Raw genomic sequence first — 12,971 nt, 5'->3', positions numbered from 1 at the left:
CGCTCTCATCATCAATGCCAACTTTGGTGGGAGCTTGTGTCAATACACCCCACCTTCCCTGAACTATTTTATTTGCACCGTCAGGTTATCAAACCCCTTCATTCGGCATGATGGACTGTCCATTTTATGAAGGAATGCCCTAAATCATGACAGGTCCTGCAATGCATCCTGCAACAAACAAAAAAATTACTCTTAGCCACCATTCTGCAGTGTCCATCCCAAATGTACATTCCTCTAATAACAGTCTGACCTTCACCTCCCCAAACGCTGAATGTCTGCAGCAAACCAACCCCGGACTTCCGCTTCCGTCACCAAACCAATACCAAACAAGTGCGTACCAATTTAACCACGTTGCAAACAACGCCTTTCTCATTCCTCTCAGAACTTGCGATGCTAAAAGTTACCCAGAATGCCAAAAAACCTCCCTTTGTCTGCTCACCCCTCTAAAAACATGACTCCCACCAGCACAGAGGGCACAACTTCTCATGTGTGTACCTCCGTGAATTGACCCATTTTCCTCTACCGGATTGACCAGTCTTCGACCTGGGCAACCACACCTGAACCCCTCCCTCCAAAACCTAAGGTCTTCCCCCTGAAGTCCCTCTTTCCACTTCAAACCCACCAGCGCTGTCGCTCTGAGTGCCCCAAAAAACAACCACACCATGACCACAGAGAACAATAAGAACTCCTGCGCATCCACACGCCTCCGGAAGCAACATCAATAATCCCTTAAAAATGCACACGATCTCTGCACTCTATCTCTTCTTCCGCTTCCCTTCACCCAGCCCTCCAATATCTTCTCTCGCATCTCACCTGTGGACAGCTCGTATACCCAAAACAACTTCCCACAGAACGCCAAGCCTGCCATCTTACTTACCAGCGATGGTCACAGGTGGCAAACTGCACACAATTTATAGCAGAATGGACTTGACCACATCCTGCCTTATTTTCTCATCACTCTCGCTGATGCTGCGCCTCCGGGCTGCGAGTCCAAAAACTCCCATGGCAGACCGTTAGCCCGCCTTGTTGAATCTGATAAAGATGATCAGCTGAATCATGCCACCCCCTGCAACCTGCCACAGGCGCCTCAGCATTGATGTCTCTTCCGCCCATGGAACAAGCCCACAGAGTCTCTGCCACTGGAGTGAGAGCAGCATATGCAATGTCATTAACCACACTTGAATTGTGGCTTGCTCTAATCGTCACATTAAAATCCACGCATTCCAACACAAACAGTCACAACGTTTGCAAACCTGTAAGTCTCTAGCTGACTGTCTATTTACTATATTGACCACTGCCATGTTATCGATGATGAAAAGCACTTTCTTGTTTGCCAAAGGTTGGCCCCCATAGACAGACTGGTACCATCAATGGAAAAACTTCCAACAAGGCGATGTCTTTCCATTCTTCAGGCCAAGATACTGCACACTAATGCCTGTGCCAAACAATTCTGACTCCAGACCCACCTGCTGCATCTGAGAACAGTTCTAGTGACCATCCAACCTATTCGCTCCTCCGTGCCATGGGTATACTGTGAAAATCCTGTAGAAAACCCTTTCATACTTGGAAATTCACTTTCACTCCCACAGTCAATCGCAATCTGTGGTGGGGCAACAAGTCCCATGACAAAGCCAAACCTAGATGTCGACAAAAAGTCCTGCAAGCCTCACTGATCTACAAGAGAAATTCAAATGCCCCAGAAGCACTTGAATATCCCTGACTTGTGCCTTGACCTTGGCCAACAGCTGGTCTAGCAAAGTCGCCAACCTCTCATTTTTGTCCACCGGCAATCTCAATCCAGTTATATCATTTGGGCCCACTGTCTTTTCTGGGCCAACGGGACACCTGCATCAACTACTGAAACTCATGAAGTCATTTACCACACTCCACCAAAAGTGGTGAACCCACTATAGGAAAGTCATCAAGATAATGGGTCATGTCTGAATTCGTCACACAATGGAACAATCTCTGCAAAAAGGTACTAAATGTCTCAAAAAAAGGAACATGAAATAGAACAGCCAAGACAATGCCTTTCCCACGAAAAAGAAACCTGCAAACTGCACAACCAACAGTTCAAAATCTGAAGGGTGAACCGGCAGCAATCTGTATGCAGACTTAATGTCACACTTTGCAATTAGAGTCCCTTGACCTAGTCTACTGATCAGTTCTATCACTGAATCAGTTCTATCGCTGAATCAGAGGTATATCCTGCTCAACTCCTCCGGATGGAAATTATTTACCGGTTGCCCCTCCGGCCATTAAAGGTGCTAGATCAATCGGAATTCCCGTAACTCATTCTTTGAGACCACCCCAATTGGTGAAACAATCAAGTTTAGTAGAGGCCAGTGTGAAAAGGGTCCTTCAATACGTCCTTCGTAGACCTCTTTCGTAAGCTTAGTCCATAGCAATTGCTCGTGCCAACAGAATATATGACATTTTCCCGCAACTCATTACCCCGCATACCATCACCCCACATTTTTTACAATGCAAGAGCAGTTACAACGCGATACAATCAACCCGCAAACTTTCACTAAGCATATGCCTTTACCACGCATGCCATTACAAAGCAAAGGCATGCATGGTGAAGGCATAAACTGTGTAAAAGTGGTTACGGTAAATATATATATATATGTATTTATTTAAAACATGTTGTTTATATATAAATATATATATATGTATATATATATATATATATACACATATAATTTTTTTTTTAAACTAAAACCCATAAAAGTCATTTTTTTATCCCAATAACTAAACCCCCCTAACAATGTTATATTACCCATACCACCCCAATACCTATACCCACTAAAATCTTAAATTACACTTAGCACCCCAAAACCACCCTGACCCCTAAAAATACCCCTACACTCCAAATCCCAAACCCACCCTGAACCCTTAAAATACCCTATCACCCCAAAACCTGAACCTACCCTGTACCCTGGAGTTTTATATAGCGCTGGCTAGACCCGGAGGTATCAGAGCGCTTTGCATGAGGTTCCACATTGTTACAAAGTTACATCAGTTACAAGTTACATCTGTTGCTAGAAACATTTAAACAGCATAGATGACGAGAGCAGTGGAGAGTAGAAGGGTAAGGGGGTAAGGAAGAAGGGTAGGAGGGAGATAGGGTGGAGAGACGAAGGAAAGGGGACGAAGGAGCCATAGCAGGGAGACGAAGAGGAAACTGTGCCCAATGTCCGGCTGGGTAAGTGACGGTCGAGGGGGAAACCCGGGCCAATCTCTATAGCTGTCTAGCAGCTCCACCTTGCATCAGCCATGTTGCTCAGGTCTCAGTGTTCAGAAGCAGATTAGAATCGAAACATGGGCTACAGTTGCATAGTCAGGTAGCGGAAGAACATGTCCCCACTAGGGGGCAGAGGTAAAAAGGAATGGGGGAGGGGAAGTAATCCAGAGAAGGAGCTTGGGCTGCCTTTAGGCTGCAGAGGGAACGAAGGCAGAGGCGGCCGCCATATTAAAGTCAGGCACATCATGTCCAGGCCTCTGTGGAACCCTGTGTAGGCCTTGGTGAAGTCCTGCTCGTGCCCACCTTGGATCAGATGTGGTGGCTGTTGGAGCTTGCAGCGGTCGGAGACAGAGTCAGGGCACTCATAGGGGGTGCTGAGCAGAGAAGAGAGAACATTCGGGCGCTACTGTAGTGCATGGGGGATCGTGGACAATGGACGACGCCTGACATGGGTAGATCCCACGTACCTCGACTCAGCGGCATGGCGGTCTCCGGCGTAGTCACGCTTCTACAGTCACTGAGGTATCCTCAAAGGTCCACCATTCCGGTGCTGGCCGCCAGGGCTCTGGTAGGGTCCTGCGAGATGTGGAATGATGGCACCAGGGGGCAGTGCCAGAGGTAGCAAAAATGGCGCCGGAGGGCAGATGGACCAGGTAAAAATTGCCCCCTTGCTGAGATCGGATGAGATGTCGATCCTTCGGGAAATAGGGCGGAGGAATGCCTAACGAGCCCACATCGGGCTGCCAGCTAACGGGCAAGGTCTAGGAGTAGCAGCGTACACTAAAACTACCCCCTGCACCCTAAAACCCTAACCCACCCTGACCCCTAAAAGTACCGCAGCACCCCAAAACCTAAACCCACCCTGAACCCTAATAATCCCCCAGCACCCCAAAATCCAAACACACCCTGAACCCTAAAAATACCACCTGCACCCCAAAACCATAACCCACCCTGACCCATAAAAATACCCCTGCACCCCAAAACCTAAACCCACCCTGAATCCTAAAAATACCCCAGCACTCCAAAACCTAAACCCACCCTGAACCCTAAAAAATACCCCTGGCACCCCAAAACCGAAACCCACCCTGAACCCTAATAATCCCCAAGCACCCCAAAACCCAAACCCCCTGCACCCTAAAAATACCACCTGCACCCCAAAACCATAACCCACCCTGACCCATAAAAATACCCCTGTACCCCAAAACCTAAACCCACCCTGAACCCTAAAAATACCCCAGCACTCCAAAACCTAAACCCACCCTGAACCCTAAAAAATACCCCTGGCACCCCAAAACCGAAACCCACCCTGAACCCTAAAAATACCCCAGCACCCCAAAATTCAAACATGTACTTAACCCTAAACTTACCCCTGAACCCTAAAAATACCCCAGCAGCCCAAAACGCAAACATTCCCATAACCCCAAAATTACTCCTAAACCCCAAAACATATACCCCTACACTCCAAAACCCAAACCCCATACTTACCTTATACTTTACATATAAAAAACATATGCTTTTACCATTCATGCATTTACAACGAATTTTGTTGCAAAAGCATGCGTGGTAAAAGCATATAAAATGTAATGCCATGCGTTGTAATGGCATTGCGGAGTAATGGTAGTTGCATTGTGATGGTATGCTGAGTGATGGTAGTCATGATAAAAGATGTGTTGTAATGTGTGTTTAACGTGCCAACATACTGAAAACAGATTTTTAGCCCATCGTTTTTTTTTAAAAACATCTTTTTATTGGCGTTTGAAATCAATTTATACATTCTGTAAATGTCCATTTAGTCATATCCTTTCACTATACTTGCTCACACATATAAATATGGATGTTACAAATCATAAATAAAACAGATTGCACGTTAATGTACATTCTTATTAACGTTTAGTATTGTGTTTTTCACTTCGGGATTCTGTGCCACAGCTTATGTGTACTCAAGAAAGTTACTTCCTCATTTAGCCAAGTTTATGATATAAACTCACTCTATTCTATTAACGCTGAACAATCTATCATAAGCTTTGTTGTGACCTATCTCTAGCATTTCTCTCATAGGTAGTACGGGTTCCCGCATGCTTCTCGGTCAGGTGGGGGGGGGGGTTGGGGGAGTATAAATCAGGATATTACTTCTGTTTGTATATTGGGATATGTGTCAGTGGGCGGGATTCCTGGGTGGGGGTCTAGGACTCTTGTGCTGACTAGGTCTTCTTCTGGTTCTCCTGTATCCTCGTCCCCTCCCTGGGAGTCTGTCATGTTTTTAGTCTCCCAGTCCCGCAGCATTTCCGCCCAAAACTCCGCTTTGGGACGTTTACGTATTCCCTGCGCATCATCTTTCTGGAGGGCCCACAGCTCAGCTTTAGACCAGGCATTTATGTTTCTCTCCCATGCCTTTATCAAGGGTGCAGTTTCTGCCTTCCAATGTTGGGCTATCTATTTTCGTACTAATACCAGTGCCAGATCTACAAATCTGTTTCCTATTTCTTTGGCCTTCGGTCAAAGGAATAGGTCCAACAAACAAATCCCGGGTGTGTTTGGGAGGGATCGGGCCAAAGTTTTCCCGATCTCAGTCAGGACTATTTCCCAGAATCCTATTAAATGTGTACAGTACCAGGTCATATGTACAAGGCAAGCATCCCTTAGTCCACATCTAGCGCAGGGTTGGTCAGTGTCTCCTCGCATGACATTCAGTCTGTGGGGCATCAGATACACCATATGTATATATTTGAATTGGATTGTTTTGAAGTTAGAGTTTCTTGACTCTTGTTTCAAACCCATCAATGCTCGCGACCATTCTTTGTCTGTTAGTGTTTTCCCTATAATCTCCTCCCATTTCCCTCTGGTCAAGTGGTTTTTTAACCAATTCCAGGAGTGCTCTATATAAACATTTCATCAGGTGCCAAGCTGTCCCAAGGGTCAGCAGCACCTGGAGCACTCTAAATGTGTCGGGCTCCATGGAGCAACTTTGCCACATATATCGGACTGTTCGCGTCAATGAATGGTAAGTCTAGAATTGCCCGTGAGGTATGTCGTATTGGGACATTAAATCATTTATGGGTATCATGACTCCCAGGTGGAAGCAGTCTACTACTGTTGAGATCCTAGCCACTGTCCAATTTACTAACTGAAGTCTTGGGTATGGAGCTAATGGAATTCCTATAAGCGGTATTTCGGGTGTATACGAATGGCTGTCTTCTGTGCGCCGAAGACATCTCTTCCAGCAATATAGTGCTGTCTTTTAGAATATATTGGGAATTTGGGAGGAACAGTTTCTGGTGTAATAGCTTGGCTACCAACCATCCTGATTGTTTCTCCCATTCATCTCATCTAGTAGCTCTAAGTTCTGGCCATCTATCCATTGAGCTAACCACTGCGGCTGGGCCGCCAGATAGTATAGTTCAAAGTCTGGGGCGCATAACCCTCCATCTTTAGGTTCCCTTTGCACTATTTCCAGAGCAACTTTATTCCGCCCTCCATCCCAAATAAGTTCCCGGAGAAGTTGGTTCAAGTCAGAGAACCATCATGGGAGTATCACCACTGGGAGGTTCGTAAAATGATACAACAGTGCTATGCGTGCCATCTGAGGCAGTTTAAGAGACCGCCAAAACTGTATAGACGATTTCAGAGATCTAACAATCGTGCTCAAGTTGCCTTCTCGCAAATCATCTATCGTATGGAAAATTTGGATTCCCATATATTTAAAGGTGCGAGGTGACCATGTCAGTACCACTGGGAAATTCCCAGGTTGTGTGTGGCTTTCTAGAAGCGAGAAAGCATAGGTCTTAGATTTATTAATCTTAAGTCCTGCTAGGTCTGCATATTCTTCTAGTATGGCCAGGGTCCGTTGTGTTCCTGTGGCCCCATCTCTCAAATACAGCAACAGATTGTCTGCATAGAGAGAAATCACATGAGGCCTTCGTCCCAACTGGATGCCAATATGGCCTTTCTGTTGTCGAAATGCAGTCGGCAGTGGTCCTATTGCTATAGCGAATAATAAAGGGGACAATGGACACCCCTGCCTAGTGCCTCTGTATATGTTATAGGGTTCAGAGATTACTCCATTTGTCCTAACTCATGCGGTTGGGTGCTTGTATAGTATTTTCACCCACCTGATCCAATCTTCCCCCAACCCCATTCGTTCCATCATTTCTTCTAGGAAATCCCATCGTACTGAGTCGAATGCCTTCTCCAGGTTCTATGGATAGTATGATTGCGTCAAGGTACTGGTCCCGGTCAGGATGATGTAGTACATGAAACAGCCCGGTCAGTTCCCAGAGGTGGAACTTGTCGGTACAAACCCGTTTTGGTCCATATGTATTAGGCTGGTCATATATGGCAAAAGCTGTGTTGCTAATACTTTGCTCAAGATTTTGAAATCAACGTTGAGCATCAAGAGGGGGCAAAAGTCTGACACGTGTGGGTGCGTTTTTTTAGTCTTGGGGAGCAGCACAACCAACGCATCTCTGGTTGAAGAGGGCAGTTCCCTTTTTTCCCAGGCTTCTGTGTATAATTCCTCTAATTTCGGTTCTAGGATCTGGGCATAAGTGACATAGAACTCCATTGGTAGACCATCGGGCCGGGCGTTTTCCCCCTGGCCATCCCCTTAAGCGCTGCCATGATTTCCATTGAGGTTACCGATCCCCCCCAATGTCTCGTATTTGTCGGGAGATAGGATTGCTAGGGGCAGGGGTGTAAAATAATTCTTTATGGATTCTCGTCTTTGCGCCTTTGGCTCAGAATATAGTTTGACATAATAAGATCGGAATGATTTGTTTATTTCTTTAGGGTGGTGCGTAATCACTTCCTCTGACATTCGTATTTGGGAGATGGGAGTTCTCCCATATTCAAGGCGTATTAACCAAGCAAGTAATCTACCTGCTCTACCTCCATCCATGTGCACCTGCAGCTGGTATTCCCACATATCAGATTTTTAGCCCATCATTGTTCTCCTGGCCCTTCATATCTCAACTTGAAACCAAATTCAAAACCTTCCAACATCAATGTGCCTCTCCACCCCAAGATGTCACGTATTGTAACCTGTCTAGTTTATTTGGTGTACAAGTCTTTCCCCATAATGATCTGGCATCCCCTTCACCTGCCCCTGTCAATAGAGTACTGCCACTGTCCCTCTGGCCCCCCATTGGGGCCTGGGATCTCCTGCATGCGGTCCGCATGGTACAACTGGGTGCTTTCCCCCACACTTGGAGCATGTGTGCCAGAAACATCAGCATTCCCTGATGTATGAGCCTCTATTAAATGCCCAGCATTCACCTGAACCCCCTGTCTGCCCCGTGCCAACTGTGCCTACTCCATCTTAGGTGGGAGGGACCTGAAAGGGCTGGCCTCGCTGGTGTCATTGTCTGTAAAAACAATTTGTTGGCCAGCTAACCTCATACCCTATCATCATCTTCTGGCAATCTGGCCCAAAATTCCACATCATACCATCCCCATGCCCAACCGTGCCTTCAATACTGTGTCTTTATATTTAAATAAAGCCATGGAACGCTCCAGGCACGTTTCACACTTTACTCTGACACATATAGGAAATGTTGCCGTCCAATTCCCCTACAGTAACAGGTACTCTAGACATTTTGGACAGCTCATATTCCTCTTCCTCTGATCCTTCCTTCGCTATCTGTTCCCAGGGCAAAAGCTTAAAGGCTTCAATGTACTTCCCTTTCCATATGTGCTCCTTTGTCGACGCCATCAAATGGGCTTCCAGTGGGTAGGTAATGCCAATGTAAGGCAATTTTTTGTGTTTAATCTCTATGCTTTCCTTCAGAAGAGAATAGGAACTAAGGGGTCTATTTATGAGAATGTCATGAAGTGCAGTGCAGCAAGTCACCTTGCTGCACTGCACTGCGGGACAAGGAAAGGGCAGGAATGTGCAGTATTTAAGGAAATGTAGCGCATTGCTGAGTTTTTTTCTGCGCTGGTGCCCTTTTGCCAGTCTAGGGCCAATAATAAATCAATCAGGGAATTGTAAGCGCGCTACTCACCCATGAGGGTCAAAGGCGCTGACGGGGGGAGGGGCATGGGGGGGTCCGCAGATCTGTTTAGCTGAATAGCCAGGTCTGGAGGGGGCGCGTCTGCCGGTAGCTCGTTCCAGGTCTTGGCTGCAATGTGACTGAAGGATCTTCTGCCTGCTCTGGTTCTGTGGATGCATGGGGTTTCGGCCAGTGCGAGGTTGGAAGATCGGAGGTTTCTTTTGGGTTCGTGGAAGTTGATTCTGTCGTTGAGGTATTTGGGTCCGTTGTTGTGTAGGCATTTGTAGGCGTGAGTGAGGTTTTTGAAAGTGACTCTTTTCTCCACGGGGAGCCAGTGGAGTCTTCGTAGGTGTTGGCTGATGTGTTCGTGTCGGGGGATGCCGAGGACGAGTCTGGCGGCTGGGTTCTGTATTTTCTGGAGTTTGCGGAGCAGGGACTTGTTGATGCCGGCGTAGAGTGCATTTCCATAGTCCAGTCTGCTGGTGATGAGTGCGTGGGTGACTGTCTTCCTTGACTCAGTGGGGAACCAATTGAAGGTCTTGCGGAAGGTGTTTAATCAGCTGGAGGTGACGGCGTTGACCTGTCGGTTCATGGTGAGTGATGAGTCCCTGTGGGACTCCGCAGGTGATTTTCGTGGGGTCGGAGAGAAAGGGTGGGAGTATGATCCTTTGGCTACTTCTGGTGAGGAATGATCGGATCCAGTCCAGGGCTGTTCCTTGTGTGCTTGTCATGGTGAGAGATGGTGTTGAAGGCCGCTGATAGGTCCAGTAGGATGAGGGCTGTGGAGTGGCCTTGGTCCAGGAGGGTGCGAATGTCGCCTGTGGCGGCGAGTAGGGTGGTCTCTGTGCTGTGGTTGCTTCGAAATCTGTATTGTGATGGCTTGAGGACAGCGTTCACTTCAATGAATCGTGTCAGTTTCCTGTTGACTGTTTTCTCTGCAACTTTGGCTGCGAAGGGGAGGAGCGAGATGGGCCGATAGTTCTTGAGGTCGGTGGGGTCAGCTGTAGGCTTCTTGAGCAGGGGTCTGATTTCTAAGTGCTTCCAGTCATCTGGGAAGGTGGTGTTGATGCTGTGTTGTAGTTCAGGTGCAATGGCGGCCATTGCTCTGTGGTAGATGTGAGGGGGGCAGGGGTCAGTGGGGGCCCCCGAGTGGATGCTTTTCATGGTCGAGGCGGCGTCTTCGTCCGTGATTGTTGTCTAGTTGGTGTCCAGTTGGAGATGGTGGGCTGGCTGGTGTTTCTGGGGGGTGGGGGGCAGTCTGTGGCACCTGGTGGATGGTTGATGAAGTTGTTGTACAGGTTTTTGATCTTGAGGTGGAAATAGGTTCCAAGCTTGTCGCAGAGGTCTTGGGATGGGGTGATGTCTGTGGCTTCACTGCGTGGGTTGGTGAATTCTTGAATGACACTTAAAAGTTCCTTGGAGTTGGTGGAGTTGGCCAGGATTTTGTTGTGGATGGAGTTCCTCTTAGTGGCTCTGATCTGGTTGTGGTAGTCTGTCATGGCGTCCTTGTAGGTGGTGTGGTTTTTGGTTGTCTTGGTGTTTCTCTAGTTCTTCTCCAGGCATCTGCAGGTGCGTCTGGCTACTTGGAGAGCGGTGGTGAACCAGGCAGCTTTCCTGGGACCTTGTCTGACAAGGTTGCGTAGCGGGGCGAGCTTGTCTGCGCAGTTAGAGATCCAGGTGTGGAGTCCTCTGGCTGCGTCGGTGCGTCGGGAGCCCAGGTGTGGTTGTCTCGGGTGAGGGTGGAGTTAAGTTGCTCATCTGTAACCCTGCTCCAGTTCCTTCGTGGTGGTCGTGGGGCTTGTTTGGGTGCCTTGGGTTTGTTGATGGCAAAGTGCACTCAGTGGTAGTCGGTCCATGACGGCTGCATTGTGTGGCTGAATTGGACGCTGTTTCCTGCCGCGAAGATGGGGTTGAGGGTGTGTCCTGCTTTGTGGGTCTGTGTGTTGACGAGCTGTTTATGTCCAATGCTGGCGAGGTTGTCATGAAGGATAGTGGAGTTGGGGTCGCTGGGGTTGTCAAGGTGGAAGTTCAGGTCTCCAATGAGTATGTAGTTTGTTGAGGCAATGGCGTGGGGTGCGATGAAGTCGGTGATGGTGGTGGCGAAGGGTGTTCGGTGGCTGGGGGGTCTGTAGACGAGGGTTCCTTGGAGTGTCGCTTTGGGGGTGGTCTGGATCTGGAAGTGCAGGTGGTTGGTGGAGGGGAAGGTTTCGCTGGAGGTGGTGAGGCAAAGGGTGCTCTTGTGGGCGATGGCGAGGCCCCCTCCTGGGTGGTTGGGGCAGTCTTTCCTCTGGATCTTGTATCCATCTGGGATGGCGGCGCTGATGTCGGGGGCGGAGGATGCGTTGGTTCAGGTCTCTATGCGGAAGGCAGTGTCAGGCGAGAGGGAGTCGAGTAGGTTCCAGATTTCCATGTAGTGTTTGTGTACAGAGCGTACGTCGAGGAGGATGCATTTTAGGGTGTCGCCGGTGCTGGCATTGGTGGCGTCGGAGGCTGGGGTGGCGGTGAGGGTATGGCGGCAGTGGAGGCAGGATAACTGGCCGTGGGTCGTGTTCGGCAAGGCCTGTTGGCATTCTCTAAGTCTTCCAGGGTTGAGTGTGAGGAGGGTGGTGGTGTCTTAGCGATGGGTAGTGAGAGATCCAGGGCTCCTGGCGCTGGCCGCGGTCAGGTCAGGTCACGGACAGGCGCAGACGGGCTTACCTTTGACACGCCTTCGGCATGCCGGCGGCGCGACCACGCAGCGGCGCCATTAAGTAGGGGAGGTGGGAGGGAGGAGAGGCTGTGAGGCGGGAGGGGGAGAATTCCAGGGGGGAATTCCAGGGGGAGGGGCCGCAGGGGCAGCAGCGGCGAAAGGCGAAAGGAACAGACAGGCACGAGAAAATAAAAACAGTGTTGGAATTAGAGCAAGACACAGATGGGCACAATAATAGTGGCACAACAGGGAAAAATTAGGAAAAAAACGGCTGAGAAAGGTTACGGTGGTTGCAGGCAGTCTGGTCCCAGTTGGAGTGGGCAGCAGGAGCGGGAGTGGGCAGCAGCCTCGAACCTCTCATAGAGGAGGTCGGGGTCTGGAGGCAAGAGACGGCACAGCGGAGCTGCGGGGAGAGAGCGGACCTAGACCGAGGATCGGAGGTATGCTTGCACCATGGTGCAAGGGTGCCTGCGCTGCATGCAGGAGTACCTTTGTGCAGGAATGGAGACATTCCTGAACAAAAACAATACTGAGAGGCTTATTCCTCTTTCTATGTGTGCTACAGAATGCAGCACACATAGAAAAAGGTAATAACGAGGAGAAATAAAGATATTTTTCCTTGTTACACCTCACCCGAGAAGGCGTATCTTTTTTGCGCATTCACAGGTCTACCAGTTCTGATAACTCTGGGAATGCGTAAAAAACCATGGGAGTTGCATGAAAACAGCCACACAATGTCCATGGAATTCCAGAGTAAGGCAGAGCAGCGATTTGCTTTGTGTTGCCTTACTCCAGATTTATGGAGCCACTCAGGCCCTTGCATAGTGGCCTGTGTGGCTACATAAATCACATGTAAGGTCTGTGTTGCTCTTGCACCGTGTTGCGTGGTGCAAGAGCGATGCAAACTAGCACATAAATAGGCCCCCAAGTTCTGGTTAACAAACATAATAAACAACCAAAAAGCACCAGGAAAGCAAGGAATAAACATTTTAAAGCAGCAAGGACATTACAGGATAAGAAGTAGTTAACTAACCTGTGAGATTACATA

At 48.5% G+C, this 12,971-nt stretch overlaps 1 protein-coding gene and 1 long non-coding RNA gene across 2 annotated transcripts in view; one reads left to right on the top strand and one right to left on the bottom strand.

Moving 5' to 3' along the window:
• LOC146869513 (uncharacterized) overlaps positions 1-12,971 on the bottom strand; it is a 383,511-nt gene that overhangs the window by 344,354 nt on the left and 26,186 nt on the right. The window lies entirely within an intron of this gene.
• The window catches only part of LOC146869514 (uncharacterized), a 44,745-nt gene that overhangs the window by 16,880 nt on the left and 14,894 nt on the right, over positions 1-12,971 (top strand). The window lies entirely within an intron of this gene.

Source organism: Triturus cristatus, chromosome 1_1, assembly GCF_964204655.1.
Source record: "Triturus cristatus chromosome 1_1, aTriCri1.1, whole genome shotgun sequence".
Lineage (NCBI taxonomy): Eukaryota > Metazoa > Chordata > Amphibia > Caudata > Salamandridae > Triturus > Triturus cristatus.
Note: the sequence above shows the minus strand (reverse complement) of the source record. Positions and strands in the feature narration are given on the sequence as shown.